At 50.2% G+C, this 17,633-nt stretch overlaps 1 protein-coding gene across 2 annotated transcripts in view; it reads right to left on the reverse strand.

The window, feature by feature from the left end:
• Nucleotides 1-17,633, reverse strand: part of MED26 (mediator complex subunit 26) — a 54,396-nt gene that overhangs the window by 35,293 nt on the left and 1,470 nt on the right. The window contains exon 1 of one of the 2 annotated variants that reach the window (XM_011989887.1): nt 14,182-14,566. The exons of the other annotated variant lie outside the window; for it this stretch is intronic. The gene's annotated coding sequence lies outside the window, so the exon portion shown is untranslated. Of the gene's footprint in view, nt 1-14,181; nt 14,567-17,633 lie in introns of those variants that run through there. 2 annotated transcript variants of the gene reach the window in all.

The raw sequence follows: 17,633 nt of genomic DNA on the forward strand, positions 1-17,633 counted from the left end.
GTTCAAGTTGAGCTGAGAAAGGAAAGAAGGGCCCAAGGCCTGTAGCATGTGTAGATCATGACAATAAGGAGTGTGGGCGTCTATTCGAAGGGTGATGGAAAACCACTGAAGGATGTGAAGTGACAGTGGTGTCATCTGCTTATCAGTGTGGAAGGGGCAGGACCAAGAGGGAAATGGCCAGGGTTGGACTCAGATGGAGGGCAGAGGAGGGCTGCAGAACATGCATCCTGGCAGTCGCCCCCGGGTCTCACAGGTGGAGTAGGTGACTAAGGTGAGAGGAAGGCAGAGGCACAGACCACTTCAGGGTGTTGAGCAGAGCCGTGGGGTGTGGCTTCACTGACCGTGTGGAGAAAACCAGGTGTTGTCCAGTCAGTCTGGTGGGATGGACCCCAGGCTTCTAGGAACATGACTGGTGGCCTTGACTGGAGTGTCGTGTTGCACACTAGTGCTCTGAACCTTCCGGAAACGCATGAGAGGGGAAATAATCCTCTCCACTGATTGCAGTACATAGAGGCCCGCAATCCACTCCAGAGCCGCAATCCACTCCAGAGCCGATTGCTCTTAATAGTGCTCAAGTGCTCTTCAGGCTAGAGCAGTCTACTTTTATTTTCATTTTTTTTACAGTTTAATTGAAAAGACAATGGAGCACAGGGGAAAACAAACTAACCCATTTCCCCTGCCCCAACCAACACAAGTGCTTCCATTTTACCCCAGATTCTAGTTCTTCAGGCATCCAGCCTATCCAGATGCCTGAGTGACAAAACCACTCCTTTCCCCCTCATGGCAAGGCCTACCCATTTTTCTATAGAGCCTCCAGAATCACGCTTTCGGCTATAGGCTATTTGACTCTGTGGATGCACCATGATTCTGAAGCTTCTCCTATGCTGTTTAAAAATAAACTTCATTAAAAAAAAAAAAAAAAAAGAATTAAATGGAGACAAGGTCTTGCTATATTGGTCAGTTTGGTCTTCAATTCCTTGCCTCAAGTGATCCTCCCACCTTGGCCTCCCAAAGTGTTGGGATTACAGGCATGAGCCACCAAGCTCCGCCTGTAAATAAACTTCCAAGAGTAAAATTACTGGGTCACAGGACATGAGCATGTCCATGGCTCTTGCTACATAAATAGTTTCCAGGAGGGTGACAGTGGCTCTGAGCTCCTGCCAGCAGGGTGATGCAGGTTGTTGGGGGTGGGGTAGGAGATAGGCCAGGAGAGATAAAACCGCAACAGGCTGGCTTAACGTCCTGTCTTGATTACCTGCCAAGGCCATTCTGCCCACATGTTTTTGTGCAAGGTATATGTTCCAGGCATCAAATACATCAACATTTTTCCATCCAGTAAAATCTTGAAGATCTTATGATTTATGATTACTTTTTGTTTGGTTTTTTTCTCGAGACAGGGTCTCATTCTGTCGCCCAAGCTGGAGTACAGTAGCGTGATCTTGGCTCACCGCAGCCTCAGCCTACACAGCTCAAGCAATCCTCCCATCTCAGCCTCCCGAGTAGCTGGGACCACAGGCACATGCCACCACCCCCAGCTAATGTTTGTGATTTCTAGTACAGACAAGGTCTCACTACGTTGCCAAGGCTGGTCTCAAACTCCTCGCCTCAAGCAATCCTCCACCTCGGTCTCCCAGAGTGCTGGGATTACAGGCTGGAGCCACCGTGCCTAGCCACAATTGTTAATTTTAAAGTAAGTCTCTACACAGGAAGGATATTGGCTATTGCTTCTGAAAGGTAGTTTCATGTGCACAAAGTTGTATTTTGATCACCCTACCTGCAACTGCAGCACAGAGAGATTTGGGAAAGTATAGCCAGCTTTTTCTTTTTGAGACGGAGTCTTGCTCTGTCGCCCAGGCTGGAGTGCAGTGGTAGGATCTCCACTCACTGCAAGCTCCGCCTCCCAGGTTCACACCATTCTCCTGCCTCAGCCTCCCGAGTAGCTGGGACTACAGGCGCCTGCCACCACGCCCAGCTAATTTTTGTATTTTTAGTAGAGACGGCGTTTCACCATGTTAGCCAGGATGGTCTCGATCTCCTGACCTTGTGATCCACCTGTCTCGGGCCTCCCAAAGTATATGCAGCTTTTAAACCTGATTGTGAATTTCAGCCTAAGCACCTCTTCCAAGGAAGAGGCTCTGGACCCTGATGTCTGGGATTTTGTTCTACAACCAATTTCTTCCTGTTTTCCCCCGAGGGAGCATTTAGAAATGTGTAAATTATGCAATGTTGTCTTGTAACTGCTCGTTGCTGACACTAAAGAAAAGACTATCCTTGAAAAAGAACGGCATTTGTGAAAATCGAAGTCCAGTATCTACAAACTCATCTAGGGGAATAATACCCCCTAGCTCCTGAAAAGTCAAGAAGGGGCTTATACATGTTTAGTGCCTACTAGGTACTAAATTTCCTTTCAGGCACTGTTTACCTTTAGTAGGACAGGGACGTCTTCACTTTATAGAGAGTATTAATAGCAGTGATAAATATTTGATGTGATTTGTCCAAGAACATACAACTTGGAGATAGAGCTGTAGAGATTCGAATCCAGGTCTAATTCCCAAACTCTTACATATTAAATACTTTTCTTTCTTTCCTTCTTTCTTTCTTTGGGAGGAGGGGAGAGGAGGCTTAGAGGATTTCTAGTTGACTGTTAAACCTATTCATCAACCTACCCATAAGAAATGAAAAGGTTCCCTTCTCCACAAGAAAAGGCCTCATGAACTGGAGCTGACATGGCTCAAAGGCTCTAGAGACATCAGAGGCTGTATCTGGCTGGGGAAGGGACAGGGGATCCCTCTGTACTCCACGACAACTCAGGTACAAACTCCCCCACTTCCGACGTGGAAAAGGACAGCAGAGTCCCCAGCTCTCTACCCAAGGTGCAGGCAAGGCACTTGATGGGCACTGTCCAGGTGGCACTGGCTTCACGTGCATTCCCCTCCCCTCTACAGTGGGCAGCAGTGTTATCTCTGGATGAAAGCAAAGGCTCTGAGGGCAGAAGGAGTCGGGCTCACAGCTGTGCAGTGCCAGCGACCTAAACTCGCTATGCTTCAGTTTCCTGAATTAGCCCATCTATAAAATGGATGGTTCTTAGCACAGAGTGAGCACACAGTAAGAGTTGATGCTGTTGTCCTTGCAACCATTTCTATTATGACCCCAGGATAAAGTCCCTATAGTCCCTTATGAAGATTTACACCAAAGGATGTCAAGCCCTTGGTTTGTGAAGTGGGACAGGTAACCAGATTCAATGAGATCCATGCCCTGGGCTTGGTGACAGAATCATTGATGGCATTAAAATCCTCACTTCCCCCTTGCAACCGCATGGCCTCAGGAAGACAACATCCCAAACTCATCTGTCACAGGAAGACAGTACCAGCATCTTCATGATCAGGGTGACTAAATGGAGGCTAGGCATTATGCCAGGCTCTCAACACACCTCAAACCCCAGAGGACGGTATCAACAGGTGATGGCAATGCCAGCTCCATGTCACAGGTAAAAAGACTGAGGCTTGGAGACATTAAGTGATCTGGTCCAAGGTCACCGAAGTAGAAACAGCTGAGAAGGACCCGAGGCCTTCCAGCTAAGGTCCAGAAGCTGTGCTAAGGGTAGTGTCTGGCCCGGTGCAGGGTCTCACGCCTGTAATTCCAGCACTCTGGGAGGCAGAAGCAGGCAGACCGCTTGAGCTCAGGAATTTGAGACCAGCCTGGGCAACATGGTGAAACCCCATCTCTACAAAAATTACAAAAAAGCAGCTAGGTGTGGTAGCATGTGCCTGTAGTCTCAACTACTCAGAAGGCTGAGGTAGGAAGATCACTTGAGCCGGTGACGTGGAGGTTGCAGTGAGCCGATTGTGCCACTGCACTCTAGCCTTGGTGACAGAGTGAGACCCCATTTCAAAATAAAATAAAAAGGTGGCGGAGTGAGTGGGGAGTGTCTGCCCAGGCTTGGCCCAAGGGAGGGAGGAGGCACGTGCAGGCTCATGTGGGCCTGAGGTCCAACAGACCCCTCGAACCATGGGAGGAATCCAAAGGGCTGAAGGTTGGAGAGAGCCAAGTAACCATCACAGGAGGGGGCTTCCTCCAGGGGTCTGGCCAAGTCCAGGCGCAGTCACCTCAACCCCAATACTCATGAGCTAAATGACTACCATGCTCAGGCCCCACTAAGTCTGAATTCTTACCCCAAAACCAACTGGGTCCTCCCAGGTTAGGCAATGCTACTTCTGTAACCTGAAGTCAGAAATGGACCCACATCCATTTGTAAACTGGTTACTGGCCCTAACAGAATGAATGGCTCACTAAATACCAGCAAGAAAACAACCAACCAGTCTTTGCCTTCAAGGGGAATGGGGGTGGGGGAAATGACAGGCACGTCAGACCGGTTACAGGAAGCGCTGTGGGAAAGATCAGACCAGGATGCCTGGAATAGTCAGAAGACAGGGCTGCTTATGGAGGCTCTGGACCCTGAGCCCAGAGAGGCAAGGAGGGAGAGAGGGCAGGTGATCAGGTGGGGTGCACAAAAAGGTCAGGAGCTGACTGATGAGCAGCTGAGCCTGGCTGGAGCAGGAGAGGAATAAGGGCTACCTGACCCAGAGCCTGGGGCATAATGTGCTCAGATGATTCTTTCCTGACTCTCTCAGTTGCAAGTGAGGGAAAAGTCAGCTCAAATGGGTTTAATCAAGAAAGAAAACCATAGGCTCACTTAGCTTAAAAGTTTGGGGGCGGCCGGGCATGGTGGCTCACGCCTGTCATCCATCCCAGCACTTTGGGATGCCAAGGTTGGTGGATTACCTGAGGTCAGGAGTTCGAGACCAGCCCGGCCAACATGGCAAAACCCCGTTTCTACTAAGAATACAAAATTAGCTGGGCGTGGCGGCAGGTGCCTGTAATCCCAGCCACTCGGGAGGCTGAAGCAGGAGAACTACTTGAACCCAGGAGGCAGAGGTTGCAGTGAGCTGAGACTGTGCCATTGCACTCCAGCCTGGGAGACAGAGCAAGACTCCAACTCCTGGGGGGGAAAAAAAAAAAAGAAAAAAAGGTTAGGACAGGCTTTACTTCAGATCAGCCAAGCCACAAGGTCCTAGTCCTCTCTACTCCTCTGACCAGGTCTTACTCTTGGACAGGCTGCCTCCAGGCAGCAAACCTCAGCAGAAAACAGCTCACATCCTCTCCCATTTAAGTCTCCCCAAACTACTCCAGCAAAGTGCTACAACTTTCACAGGCTCTGACTGGGTCACAGGTCTGTCTCTGAACCAATCACTGCCCAGGAAGATGCAGTCCCATGACTGGCCAGTCGTACCTACATTACTAACCATCCAATGGGCATGGACTGGAGAGAGGAAGGGGCAGCTCTCAGGAAAACGAGGATGCAGAGACCAGGAGGAAGGCAATGGGAGCTAGATGGGCTCTCTACCACCAAGCCTGTGTATTATTAGGTAGCATGCATGTGAGCACCCAGGATGCTTCATGCACAGGGCCATGTCCCATTCTTAAAAGCCTTCCTGGCCGGGCGCGGTGGCTCAAGCCTGTAATCCCAGCACTTTGGGAGGCCGAGACGGGCGGATCACGAAGTCAGGAGATCGAGACCATCCTGGCTAACAAGGTGAAACCCCATCTCTACTAAAAAATACAAAAAATAACTAGCCGGGAGAGGTGGCGGGCGCCTGTGGTCCCAGCTACTCGGGAGGCTGAGGCAGGAGAATGGCATAAACCCGGGAGGCGGAGCTTGCAGTGAGCCGAGATCCGGCCACTGCACCCCAGCCTGGGCGACAGAGCGAGAATCCCTCTCAAAAAAAAAAAAAAAAGCCTTCCTATGCAGCATTTTTTACATCTTTCTGGAAAAACAAAGGCTGCAAACCTAACCTCGTGGAAGGCTGCAAGGTGAACAGCAGGGTCAATGGTTCCAACTCCACTCTGCTTAAGTCCTCCACCCAGGAGAAAGACTGTCTTCTCTACTATATGCCACCTAAAGAGCTGAGACTCTATCCAGTCAGCAACACGACACCACCAGAGAAGTCAATCATCCCAATCCGTTTTCAGACATACAAAGGCAGGAGACTGACTGGGACACTGCTGCACTAGACCCTCTAAAGGTCCAGCTTGCAGGAAGGAGGACTCCAGGATGGCCCTAAGGTGGTCTACAGAGCAGTAGATCATGGCGCCACCAACAGACACAGTACAGCATGACAAGAGCAGAGGTGAAGAAGGTGTATCCACTTTGGAGTGGGCTGTCTAGACATCCAGACACAGGAGACAGCGCTGGAGAGCAAGTGTCCAGGTGCCAAGGAAGCCGTGGCTCTGAGACAACCTGGGGAAAGTCTTAAGGGCCAAAGACCATGAGCAGAGCTACACAAAGCCAAAACACCTGGGGGGAGCAGGAACCAATGGAAGGGGTTGGGGAGAGAAAAAAAGAGACCAACGCAGCAAGGGGCAAGGGAACCAGGGAGGCACACATCCCCCCACTGTTAGGCCTTGTCATTCATTCCAAGTGCCCATGGTGAGCACAGAGAACAGCATCCTAAGGAGAAGACAACCTGGTGTGACAAACACAACAGGTATCCTTGTGCCCAAGGACAGCTCATCTTCCTAAACAGATGATGCCACTTCCTATTTCCCAACTTGAGGGAGCCCACCACCCGACCAGATAGGAAACCATGTCCGCAGTGCTCTCAACACAGAAGAATCATCACCAGGGTGATGAGGAGGTGCCCACTCGGTCACACCCCTAACTCCTCATTGTGTAGACAGCATGTCCAGAGAGGCAATGCACAAGTCTTCCGCATACTATCCAGCACAAATACCACCTGCCAACTACACCAGAACACCTAACATGCTCCCTCCCCACTCCAGGCCAGGGTTTTCACCATTTTCCTTCAGGTACACAGGGCTGTAGCAGCCTGGGAGCACATGCTGCTTCCGTCTGCATAAAAGACCCTGCTCCTTCTGGAAAAACTTCCCTGACTTCCTGTGGGCACTGACACTTTTTACAAGGCCCTCCCATGCCACCCTAAGCCAAGCCAGAGTGTGTCTCCTGAAGTTTCCAGAACTGGAAACTAGAAAGTAACTCCTCTCTACGACAGGTCAAACTCAGGAGCTGCTGCCTTTCCCAACACATGAAGCAGCCCATCCACAAGACTTGCGGACACACAGACAGACACACATACAGAGAGACACATAGACACACATAGTGCCGAGGACCAGAAACAGAAAAGATTCCCTCTCCTTTCTCTCCACTCCAATTTCAATCCCAAACAGCATTTATTTAAGCTCAGCTCAGTGTTTAGAGGGAAAAAGCTGGGCAGCAAATGCAGAAGGAGCTCACAGGAGGGCAGTACTGAAGCTCTCCTGGGAGAAGACAGGCTCCCCACTCAGGGGCCCCCAAGTTCAGGCACTTGCTTGCCCACCAACCATCAAGGTGAGAAATGAAATGCTTGAGAAACTCCCTTAAGGCAGAAGTGAAGGTGGGATACCCATTCACAAACCTTTCCCTCACAAGGCCGGGCACGGTGGCTCAGGCCTGTTATCCCAGCACTTCGGGAGGCCGAGGCGGGCGGATCACGAGGTCCGGAGATCGAGACCAACCTGGCTAACACGGTGAAACCCCGTCTCTACTAAAAATACAAAAAAATTGGCCGGGCTTGGTGGCGGGCGCCTGTAGTCCCAGCTACTCAGGAGGCTGAGGCAGGAGAATGGCGTGAACCCGGGAGGCGGAGCTTGCAGTGAGGCGAGATCCCGCCACTGCACTCCAGCCGGGGGGGCGCAGAGTGAGACTCCATCTCAAAAAAAAAAAAAAAACAAACCTTTCCCTCACAGACGAGCCTGAGACTTACTTAACATGTAGCCCACTTTCGTCACTGCCAGGCAAAAGGGGGAGCAGACACCAACTTCAGGGGCTTACTGAGAGCCCCCCCAGAAACACAAGGTGGGGTTGGGGAAATAGAGGCTGCAAAAGAAAGATCACTTGAGTCCACCCCTCTCCGTTAACCGAAGGGGAAGAAGCCAGGCCAGGAAACACAGGTACAAGTTTCCGGTTAACCGGGGGAAGAACAGATGAGAGGAAACAGGCAGGACAATCAGACCCAACAGATCTTCCAGCCTCTGCCCAGGGTCCACAAGTTCAGAGAAGCTACAGGAGAGGCAACAGCTCTTGCCTGGGTCACAGCACAGTTTCCTCATGACCGCAGGAGGCCTGGGGGGGTTCAGATCACCTGGACTGCACCACCTCCCCCAGCATGGGCTCCATTCCAGGCAGTGACTGAAGCACCAGGAGACACTGTCAAGATAGGGAGGAAAAAACCAGCACCATGCAAGACTCTCTCCAGCCCAGGACGGGATCTGAAGCTGCAGCTGGCCAGCACCTGCACTAGGACAGTGTGACAGCGAGGTCCCCAAGGGTGACTACAGGCAAATGCAATCTGCGGTTCAACCAGAACGAGAAGGTACTTACAACTCCACGCAGTGACCTCACACCAGCCAAACCACCTTGTTGCTACTCTGGACGTTACACTTCAGTTACTCCCATTTTTGCCTTCTGGAGCCAAGGCCCAACTATGTGACGGTCACCTCAGGAGAGGTGATGACATCAGTGCATATCCACGGACACTGGATCCACTACTCTTCTCCCGTTAACAGGACCTTGATGTCTCCCGGGAACATCCCCTCTATTGTGGGACTGTTTGGGTGGAACTCACACCAGATTCAGGGGTAAACCAATCAACTAATTCTATCAAACTGCTGATTCAATCAAAGCTCAGAAAAGGCATTAGGAAATGTTTGGTGGGGATTCCGGCAGAGTCGGGAGTTCGGTGAGGGAAAATCCTGAAACTGCTGGGACGGAGAGGAAGACACCCTACTGTGTGAAGGCAACACTACAAAAGAGGGAGAGAGAAAAACCAGGTCCTCACCTGACCGCAGACTTGCCTTTGGGCCTGCGTGACCGTCAGCCCCTTTGTGTCTAAGCTCCTGCCACCAGTACAGCACTAACCTCCCTCTAGGGCTGGACAGGCCACAGAATTAGTATAGGAAGTAAAGACAGGTGCTGTGCAGGCAACCAGTTAAGTGAACACAGAAGGAAACAATGTGAACCAATGACCACACAAAAGGATAAAGCTGTTCTTATTTTATACCCCTTCACATCAGTATTATGGGTCTCCCACTGACAGCACTGAAAAGCCAGCTTGAGGACTGCTTGCCTAGGCACCATGCAAGATGCACCTGGGAGGTGAATGGAGTTGGCAGCATCTATAAAGGGTTCTAGAGGGTTGGCCTGCAGAACAGGAGGGCTGTTAGCTACCATGGTAACTACCACATCACCCTAGTGGGAAAGAGGATGTGGCCACCTCTCCGCGCCTATCTCAAGCTGGGCCAGGAACCTGATGACTAGAAGGGGGGACATCAAAACAAGTCATCAAGGGGATAAGAAGAACCTAAACCCAGTGTGTGCAGGTGGCTGCCCAGAGAGCCAATGTGACCAGGAGTGTGGGTGGGAAACAGAAGAGTGCACTGCCGTGCTGAAGGCACAAGCAGGCAGTGGGGCCGCCAGGGCCTGGGAGTGCTGCCAGCCCACTGGGCTCTCGGTGTGGGCCACGGGTCACACGCACCTGAGTCCTCCCAGTAACTCGCCACTGCTGACGCCTGCACCACAGAACCCCCACCAGAGTCAAGGCCAGCCACAGCCAACACCCTACAAAACCATGCTGTGCACCCAGCACACCAGTACCCGAGTCTCCACAGCAGCCACGAGGCTGACCCCACACAGGGTGTGGCCTGGACAAAGCAGCACCCCACTTTCTGGCCATAACAAATGAAAATCTGGGGGGATGTGTGTCCAGGAATGCCATATGTTTTGTCACATGACCAAAAAACACCAAAGGATCACTGGGGACCCAGCCTTCACAGATGAAGTGACATTTGAACAGTGTCTAGGGAACACAGACAGGCAGAAATCTAAGATCAAGTGCCACCTTCTCTATTAGAGTGAAAAATACCAGATGAGAAAGAAAGAGGAAAACACACCTTACACCCCTTCCTCAGCCAGTTCCAGAGAAAGCACAGAGCATTTCAGGGACCACTGTCCTCCCAGTCTGGCATAAAAGCAACGCACAGATGAATCCAGCATAAAGAGCTGGACCCAGGCAAGAAAGGGGAGTGCCTGCACAGCACGTGCCCACTGGCCTCTCACAGATGACATGGAAGACAGCCAGCAGGTGGGTGTGTTCCAACCCCAGCCTCATCCCACCTAGCCTTCTTCCAGCTGTGTCCACTGAACCTCAGTTTCCTCACCAGCACCTGCCTCCTGTTTAATCTACACCTGCTATGAAGATTAAATGTGTTTTGAATGCAGGTGAAGTGCTGAAAACAGGTGGCACCTAGGACCTGCTCAGTAACGCTGACAGCCATTCCCAAAACTGGCCCTGTTCACAGTAAGAGCACCAAGCATTTGGGCATCCACGTGCTGTGGCAGTTCGAGATACTAAGGGAGCAACTCCTGCTCTCCTACTTGGGCACTTCACAATCACATGGAAAATGTAACCAACAAGACCTGTTATCAGCAGGAATACACAGTGTTAAAACGATGAACGGTTCCCGAGAGAGATGGTCTTGGATTAAACCAGGCAAGGTTTCAGAAAAGGCAGGCAGCAGGGATGACAGGAGGTTCCCAACTGGAGGCAGCACAAAGGTCAAATTCCAGGTGTCACACACAGGTAAGGCCTGCTCTCAGAGTTACACTGATGCTGTTTTGACGACAAGACAGAACTTCACTTCGAAGCACAACTGGATTAGGAGTAGGTTCTGGCCTCGAATTTTCTTTAAAACAGTTACTCAAAGCACACCTGTTGTTATGTGAAGGTTCCAGAAGGTTTCTGATGATAAAAATGAACCCTCATACTCAAAAAGGTTTGGAGCCACTAGGCTAGAGGAATTTAAAGGGGGAAAAGTTGTAGGAACTGTGAAGGAATGGAATTAAAAATGTAACATTTGAAAACACTTCATGTTTGCAAGGGTATACCTTAGAAGACGCAACGCAGTTCAGCTTCCATGCCTGGCACCACTGATGTGGGAAGCGGAAGACTCTCATGGTTAAGCCCTCTGACATCAGAACCACCCAGTGATAGATTCAGACCCAAGGCTTCTGGTTCCCTTGTCTGCAATACCAGACAAATCGGTGAATCTCTCCTAGTCCCTAAAATGAAGATGAAGCACCTACCCTAGAAGTAATTCAAAGAAGCAATGAGACGCTCCACACAGTAGCGTCTGGCACTGTGTAAGTGCTCAGTAAACAGAGGCTGTTCATCTTGCAGCCTCTGCTGCCCAACAGAGACTACTGCAGGCACACAGGAGACTGAGCCTAACTCTGCATGCAGGGGAAACCTGATGAGTCCCCTGAGGATTTCCAAGATTTATTTTCCTGCAGTGGATGAACCCAGGACACTTTGCTGCAGTCCCAGTAACATCCAAAGGCCTTTAACCCCAATTGCCTGGCAATCCTTGGGATATGAGTTCCCAGAGGGCAGCTGGTACTTCACCTGACATGACCCATCTCCTTTTGAATAGGCTCCATAGAGAATCGCAACCTCCCGGTACTTGGCTGGTCACAGAATCCAACGGCCTATACACAGAATCCAAGGGCCTGGGCATGTCCACATAGCCACCTCACAGTGCCCCCAGACTGTGTTAAGCTCTGACAATAATCCACCGCTCCCCTAAGCACATCACAGAACTCTCACCTTCCCTACCCCTAGGCTTGCCTCCAAAAGCCACACAGAGCAAATCTAATGCAGAGGGTACAACACCACCCCAAATGCTGAAAATCAGTGCCACGTACAGGCTACTCCAAGACCCTTTCCGTTTTCTCAAGCCCAGACACCCCGACCATACCCACAGACACAGCTCGACATCTGCCTGTGCCCCATCCCACGGCAGAGAGGGAAAACTGTGCAATAATTTGCCGACTATTCCTTCCAGCTCTGTTCCACTCATGCCAGAGACAACGCAAGAAAAGCCTGCCTGCCTGACTACAAAACTTATTCTGAAAAACTGGATGACAGAATATACTTAAGAAAGCCATCTCATATTCTTAAGAATTCTCAACTGTTTTCAAATAAGGCACGGGGAGAACTGTTCCATTTGGACTTGAGACCTGCAGCACCATCAGGCCATCCGACTGCCGAGCCCACATGCCATGGCACCCCCCACCCAGCTCATTCATGACCATGCCCTATCTGCCCTCCTCCCTGTGAGGCGCCAGGCCCCTTTGGCACAGGAGCTGGGCATCTTCAGGTCTGTATCCTCTACACTCAGCACACGAGCACTTGCTAATCAGTTAGTGACTGAAACGTAACTGCAGTGCCTCCCAAGGCATGGAATCCATTCAGAGAAGACCTTTAAATAGAGCATGCAGAATTATCGGTGTGTCTTTCTCACTCAGGAAATGCTTCCCGGTTCAGGGAATCCCTATGGCAAATCCACACCCTGCTCTGAGAGTGAAAAGCAGCTGTTTTGGAAGGTGCTCCCAGCATGGGTGCTAGCGAGACCACACTGGAATGAAATGCGCTGCCTCTCCTGTACTCACTGGGCCACAAACTCGGCCACCCATTCTGACAACCAGCTACCGGTCCCCAAAGGGACCAGGCAGACGCGGGACAGCCTACCACTAGAAATACAAAGGAAAAGCACAACGTGCAGTGACAAAGCACCCAGTTTCCAAAAGGAGATGATAGTGGGGGAGTGGCCAGGGGACCCCTCCCACTGGAGTCACCTGGAGTCGGTCTGGTTAAACTGGAGCTCAGTCTGAGAAGATGTTCGCAGACCCCAAAATCAAGAAAAGGCAAGCCCAAGTGTCCTCCCTCACCTAAGACAGCTTGGCGCCCTTAAGGTACATGTCCTATCTTACACAGTTGCCCAAGGGCTGATGTGACCATGGTGCCTTTTTACATCTGTATGCAGGACAAAGCCATTGCCACACGCTGGTCTTGGACAGTCCTCTAGGGCTTGGGGACCTCCAACCAGGACAGCACAGTCTGAGGACCACACAGAAACCTCAGTGAGGACAGACTGTAAAGTCCACTTTCTCCTGAGGGACAGAATGAGTCAAAGACAAGGACATACACCTGTGTCACAGGTGACACTTGCTACTTTTCTGTTTCCCGAAGTCAGAGAACACCACGCTGCTCCTCTGCTGTGTCCTGGCCACAATAGACAAGAGTAAAGACAGAAGAGTCCCTGAATCTGGGTAATTGTGGAGCAGTGGGCATTTACATGTTTGGGTTTAGGGTCCCCTATTTTGGATAGGGTCAGAATCAAAAGTCCTTCATTTTGCAATTTATACTATTCTGCTTTTCTGCAGAATAAACGGCATTTTAAGTTAATATCAAAAGTGCTGTAATGTTGAAGTAGAGAGCAAACTGGTCACAGAGACTCATGAAAAGTTCCACATTAGTTGCTAGTTGCCACACCGTGGTCTGGCCCAGGTTTCTGTCCGTGACAGAGACCTTCAGATGTTCACGGGACAGGCTGTCTCATATCATCACCCTGTTAGATCTAACATAGGTAGATCCAGCCCCAGGCTGTAATCTCACATAAACTCGTAGGGGACGTTACAGGATCCCCACAAGTTTTCTTATCAGCTCAAAAACGCTGCCCCCTCGTGCCTCTTCTGGAGCCATCTCTCCATCTTTCAAGACAGCGTGGTGGTGTTCAGAGTTGGAAGGACTCTAAGGACTGTCACTTAATGACTCTGGGTAAGTCCCTAACTTTGGTTCCACCACCTCCCATTAAGTCAGTAAGAAACAAAAGCATTTTGTCCTCTGCTTGCCCCAGGAGACACCACTGAGCAGCATCTACTACCTGATGCTGCTGGCTTCTGCACCTGCAAAAGGGGAGACTGGCTCTCCCACTCACAAGGCTGTTGGGAGGAAGCAGAACTCTCTGACAGGGTGCCACACAAACTAACAAAGCATACACCTTGGTTTAGAATTTTGTTAGCTGAGAAACTTCAAACAATGTACCTTGCAAAGATGTATTAAAAACAAAACAAAAAACCCTTCTAGAACAATTGACATTAGACTCTGCTGTCCCTTCCAGGATCTGAACTTAGATCTGGAAGGAGGTTTATGGGGTGCATACACCCGTTCCCAATCCCACCCTGTGGACAAGAAATCTGCAGGGAAGTCAAGGTAAGCAACATCCAACCTTCCAATTCTTAGGTGGGAAAATTATCTTTCTTGCTGGGTCTCTCTGCAGCGCGCCTTGGTCACCTCCCCCTTGGTCTCTGTTGCCTGAAGAGCTGTAAGAAAGCAAGCAGCTCCCAAGGACGTTTCCCACTCAGAGCCTGACAGCTGGAGGCACTGACACAAGCAGCCAGGGCTAGTTCAAGTCCCTCTTTGCTGCAGGACCTTCTCAGGCCTCTCCCTGCTCTGAACACAGGACATTCACCTGCAGTTAGCAAGCCCTGCCCTGTGCTGTTATTTTATTTGTCATGAGGATGCAGTACACCGTCTACTATCCGTCGGACCTTTCCTCTAAAAGCTAAGTTTGTTAATCATCACTTAACATCCATATTCCTCACAGTTCTACTGAGTAGCATCTCAAGTCACCTGTGACTCCTTCCCTCTCCAAAGTTCTGCATTAGAATATTCCACGACTGTACTTTTGGGCATAAAGCAGTTACAAAAGCTTCCTAGTAAAATGGGGTTCACATGTAGCTCCTCAGGCACAGGTCCAAGATGGATGCTAGGGTTCAGTCAGTTTAAGCAGCAGATAGAAAGTGTGCCAAATGCTTCTGCTCTAGAGGGAGAAGACAAGACATGAAACATCCCAAGAAGCTTGTGTGCCGCACAGGGAGATAAAGCTCGTACCTCCACAAAACAAAGAGTGTCCCAGGCAGATGGGAACCGAATCACCTGCTGAGGAGACTGCTCACTACGACTGCTGTGCGAGAGTAAGACACAGTCCTTCACTTTACCCACAATGCAGCGAGAGTAAGCTGGAACAATCATGCACACGCTGCGCTTCGGAGAGATTTTCAACACCCTGGGCTGAAAGGGTGCACGACGAAAAGAAAAGCTCCGACTGCTCTGAAAAACCGTTAGTAGCCTTTTGAAAAGGAGAGTAGAGGATTTACTTTATTACTGAATTGGCAGAAATTATTAACTCTGAGCCTGCTGCTATAGGAATTCAAATGCATACTCCAGGGGCTAAAAGAGCACAGAAACAACTTTCCTCCTAAGAATTCCTTTGTCAAGGAGATGGTTGGTAAACACGACTTCGTCACTTGCCCAACTTTCCAGATACTTTTGGATATTAGGTCAGTTCCTGACACTGATTTTGCAAGCAATAGCTAAGTTTGTTAACCATAATTGCATGCCCATAAAGGTAAGCATTACATGACACAATTCTCTGCCGCTTCTCTCAGAAGAGGTTTAATTTTAGTGTTGGCTCTTCAACACTGTCCCCGTTTTTTTTTTTTTTTTTTCCACGAGCATCTTAAATATGTGTCAACTAAATATCCAGTAGTGGAATTCATCATTGGGCAGGGCAGAGAGGAGAGACCGGCACACCGGCAGCACCTGTGCTGGAGCCACCTGCTCTCACCTGAGCCCACACTGATCCGAGAGAAACTGCAGACGCACTGACATGCCCAGCTCTCACCACCACCTCCGCCAGCAAACCCCGTCCACTGCAGCTCTGTTTCTGCATGGTGTTTGCTCAAAGCGAACGGTCCTGTCAAACGGCCCATAACAGCGCTCAGAGGATCAATCACAAAGGAGGCACTTTCCTCATTGCTCATAATCAAGAAGATAATTTCCCAAATCCATCCACCCCATGTTAGTTGGACTCTGCCCAAGATCATCACCAAAGTCCCTGAAAATAAGCGATATGAAATGCAAATTCCATGTCAGGTAACATAACCAGGAACCTATATAACATTTCTGCATGAGCTGAGACACACAAAACTAAGATTTGTTCCGTCCTCTTTTCTTCTGCCTCAAGGAACCCTTTTGATTAGAGCCTTACACAATACTGGAAACTGTGAGGTCACTGGAGTGACCTAATCTACAACACTGTGATCGCCTGTCAAAGTGCCGCCTGATCCCAAAGCTCTCTGAGGTGGCATTAAGGATCAGTGCTAATATCTCAGCAACCTCTCAGACTCTCCAGAAGGAAAGCAAGTGCGTGAAATTCAAAAAATTACCTTCTGGCTCCACAAAAGATGTACAAGTCACCAAGGCTATTTTTTTCATGTCACTAGTTTTATCCTCTAATATTTCAATCTTAAAATTGCAGTGGCACCAGTTACTGCAAAAAGGACATTCGAGAAGGTTTTATATAGCTTGTGCCCACTCCACCCCCGAAGTCGTAACAAAAATGTATAACATTTGTTAAAGACAATTACCATCAAGTCAATGTTAATGGGACCTGAATACCAGGGATAAGAGAAGTACTTATATCACAGCAAAAACAGGGCCTTAGAAAAAAACTCATGACCCTTCAATTACCAAAAATTGTATAAGTCAACGTGAATTATTCCAAAAACATCATCAGAGTTAAGCATACTGCTAAGAGTAATCAGCCAAGCTCATGTAAAACTACAAGTAAAAACCCCTACGGTGAGAGAAACCTGAGTTACCTGGCCAAGCCAAAGATGATTATTTTCTTCCATTCACAGCATATTAAAAAGTGATCTCAATGGCCACTTCCTGGGAAGCAGGGCCTCACTTCATACCTGGATGCTACTGCATCTTCCCACCGCCCTGCTCCTGCCGCGGGAAGTATGACCCCTACTGCCAAGAAACTCTTGGAGAAAATATGAGAATAGATCAGTCTTCCCACCCCCACCCCACCCCCGCAACAACACACATACACACACACAGATACACAGCCACACATACGGAGGGGGAAGGGGCGGTCCCTCCGCCAACAGTAGCCTCAGCAAAGGGGCACCCGAGGAAGCGACACCCTGGAGTTAACCCTGACAGTCTGGGTCAATAGCCACCAGGCTGAGACCCCCAGGTGAGGGAAAGAGCCTACTGAAACAGGGCTCTTGGGTAAACGGGAGAGAAAAGTCCTCTTTAATTCACTACCCAAAAAAATGGAGCTCTGGCTTGGTCAGAGACGCAGTGGGTACTGAGGCCCAGAAAGGCAACAGAAAGGATCCCACCCTCCCCGAAATCATCTGTCGCTGGCAGCGACCCCAAGAGGATTTTGGCGAAGGCGTGTCCAGTCACAGAAGGCAGACAGACTCTCCACGTACCCTGGGTACCCGGCCAGGGGCAAAACACACTGGGGGTTCTCTCCGAAGCCAGGAAGGTGCTGCCAGCCGGGAGAAGGGGGAAGGACTGCTCTCATAACCCAGAAGGCCAAGACATGGGAGACACAGGTTCCCCGAGTCATACCCCGGACACCAGTTGCTTCACAGCCCTTCTCCCTCCCCTCCCCCGCTCCGGGAGGGCTTCCCGGGGGTCTCAGGTCCCGGAGGGAGGGCGATGCAGGGCAGCTTCGTCCAGAGCAGTGAGGGTCATAGAGCTGGAGCAGAAAAGGGAGATAAACTCTACCCTTAGCCCCCCGTCTGCTTCCTCCGCCCAGGCCGCACGGAAGCCTCGGCCTCACGTACCAAGCGCTGCCGGGCTGCCCGACCTGCCCCC

The sequence above is a fragment of the Mandrillus leucophaeus genome, unplaced genomic scaffold (genome assembly GCF_000951045.1).
Source record: "Mandrillus leucophaeus isolate KB7577 unplaced genomic scaffold, Mleu.le_1.0 Scaffold11, whole genome shotgun sequence".
Taxonomy (NCBI): Eukaryota; Metazoa; Chordata; class Mammalia; order Primates; family Cercopithecidae; genus Mandrillus; species Mandrillus leucophaeus.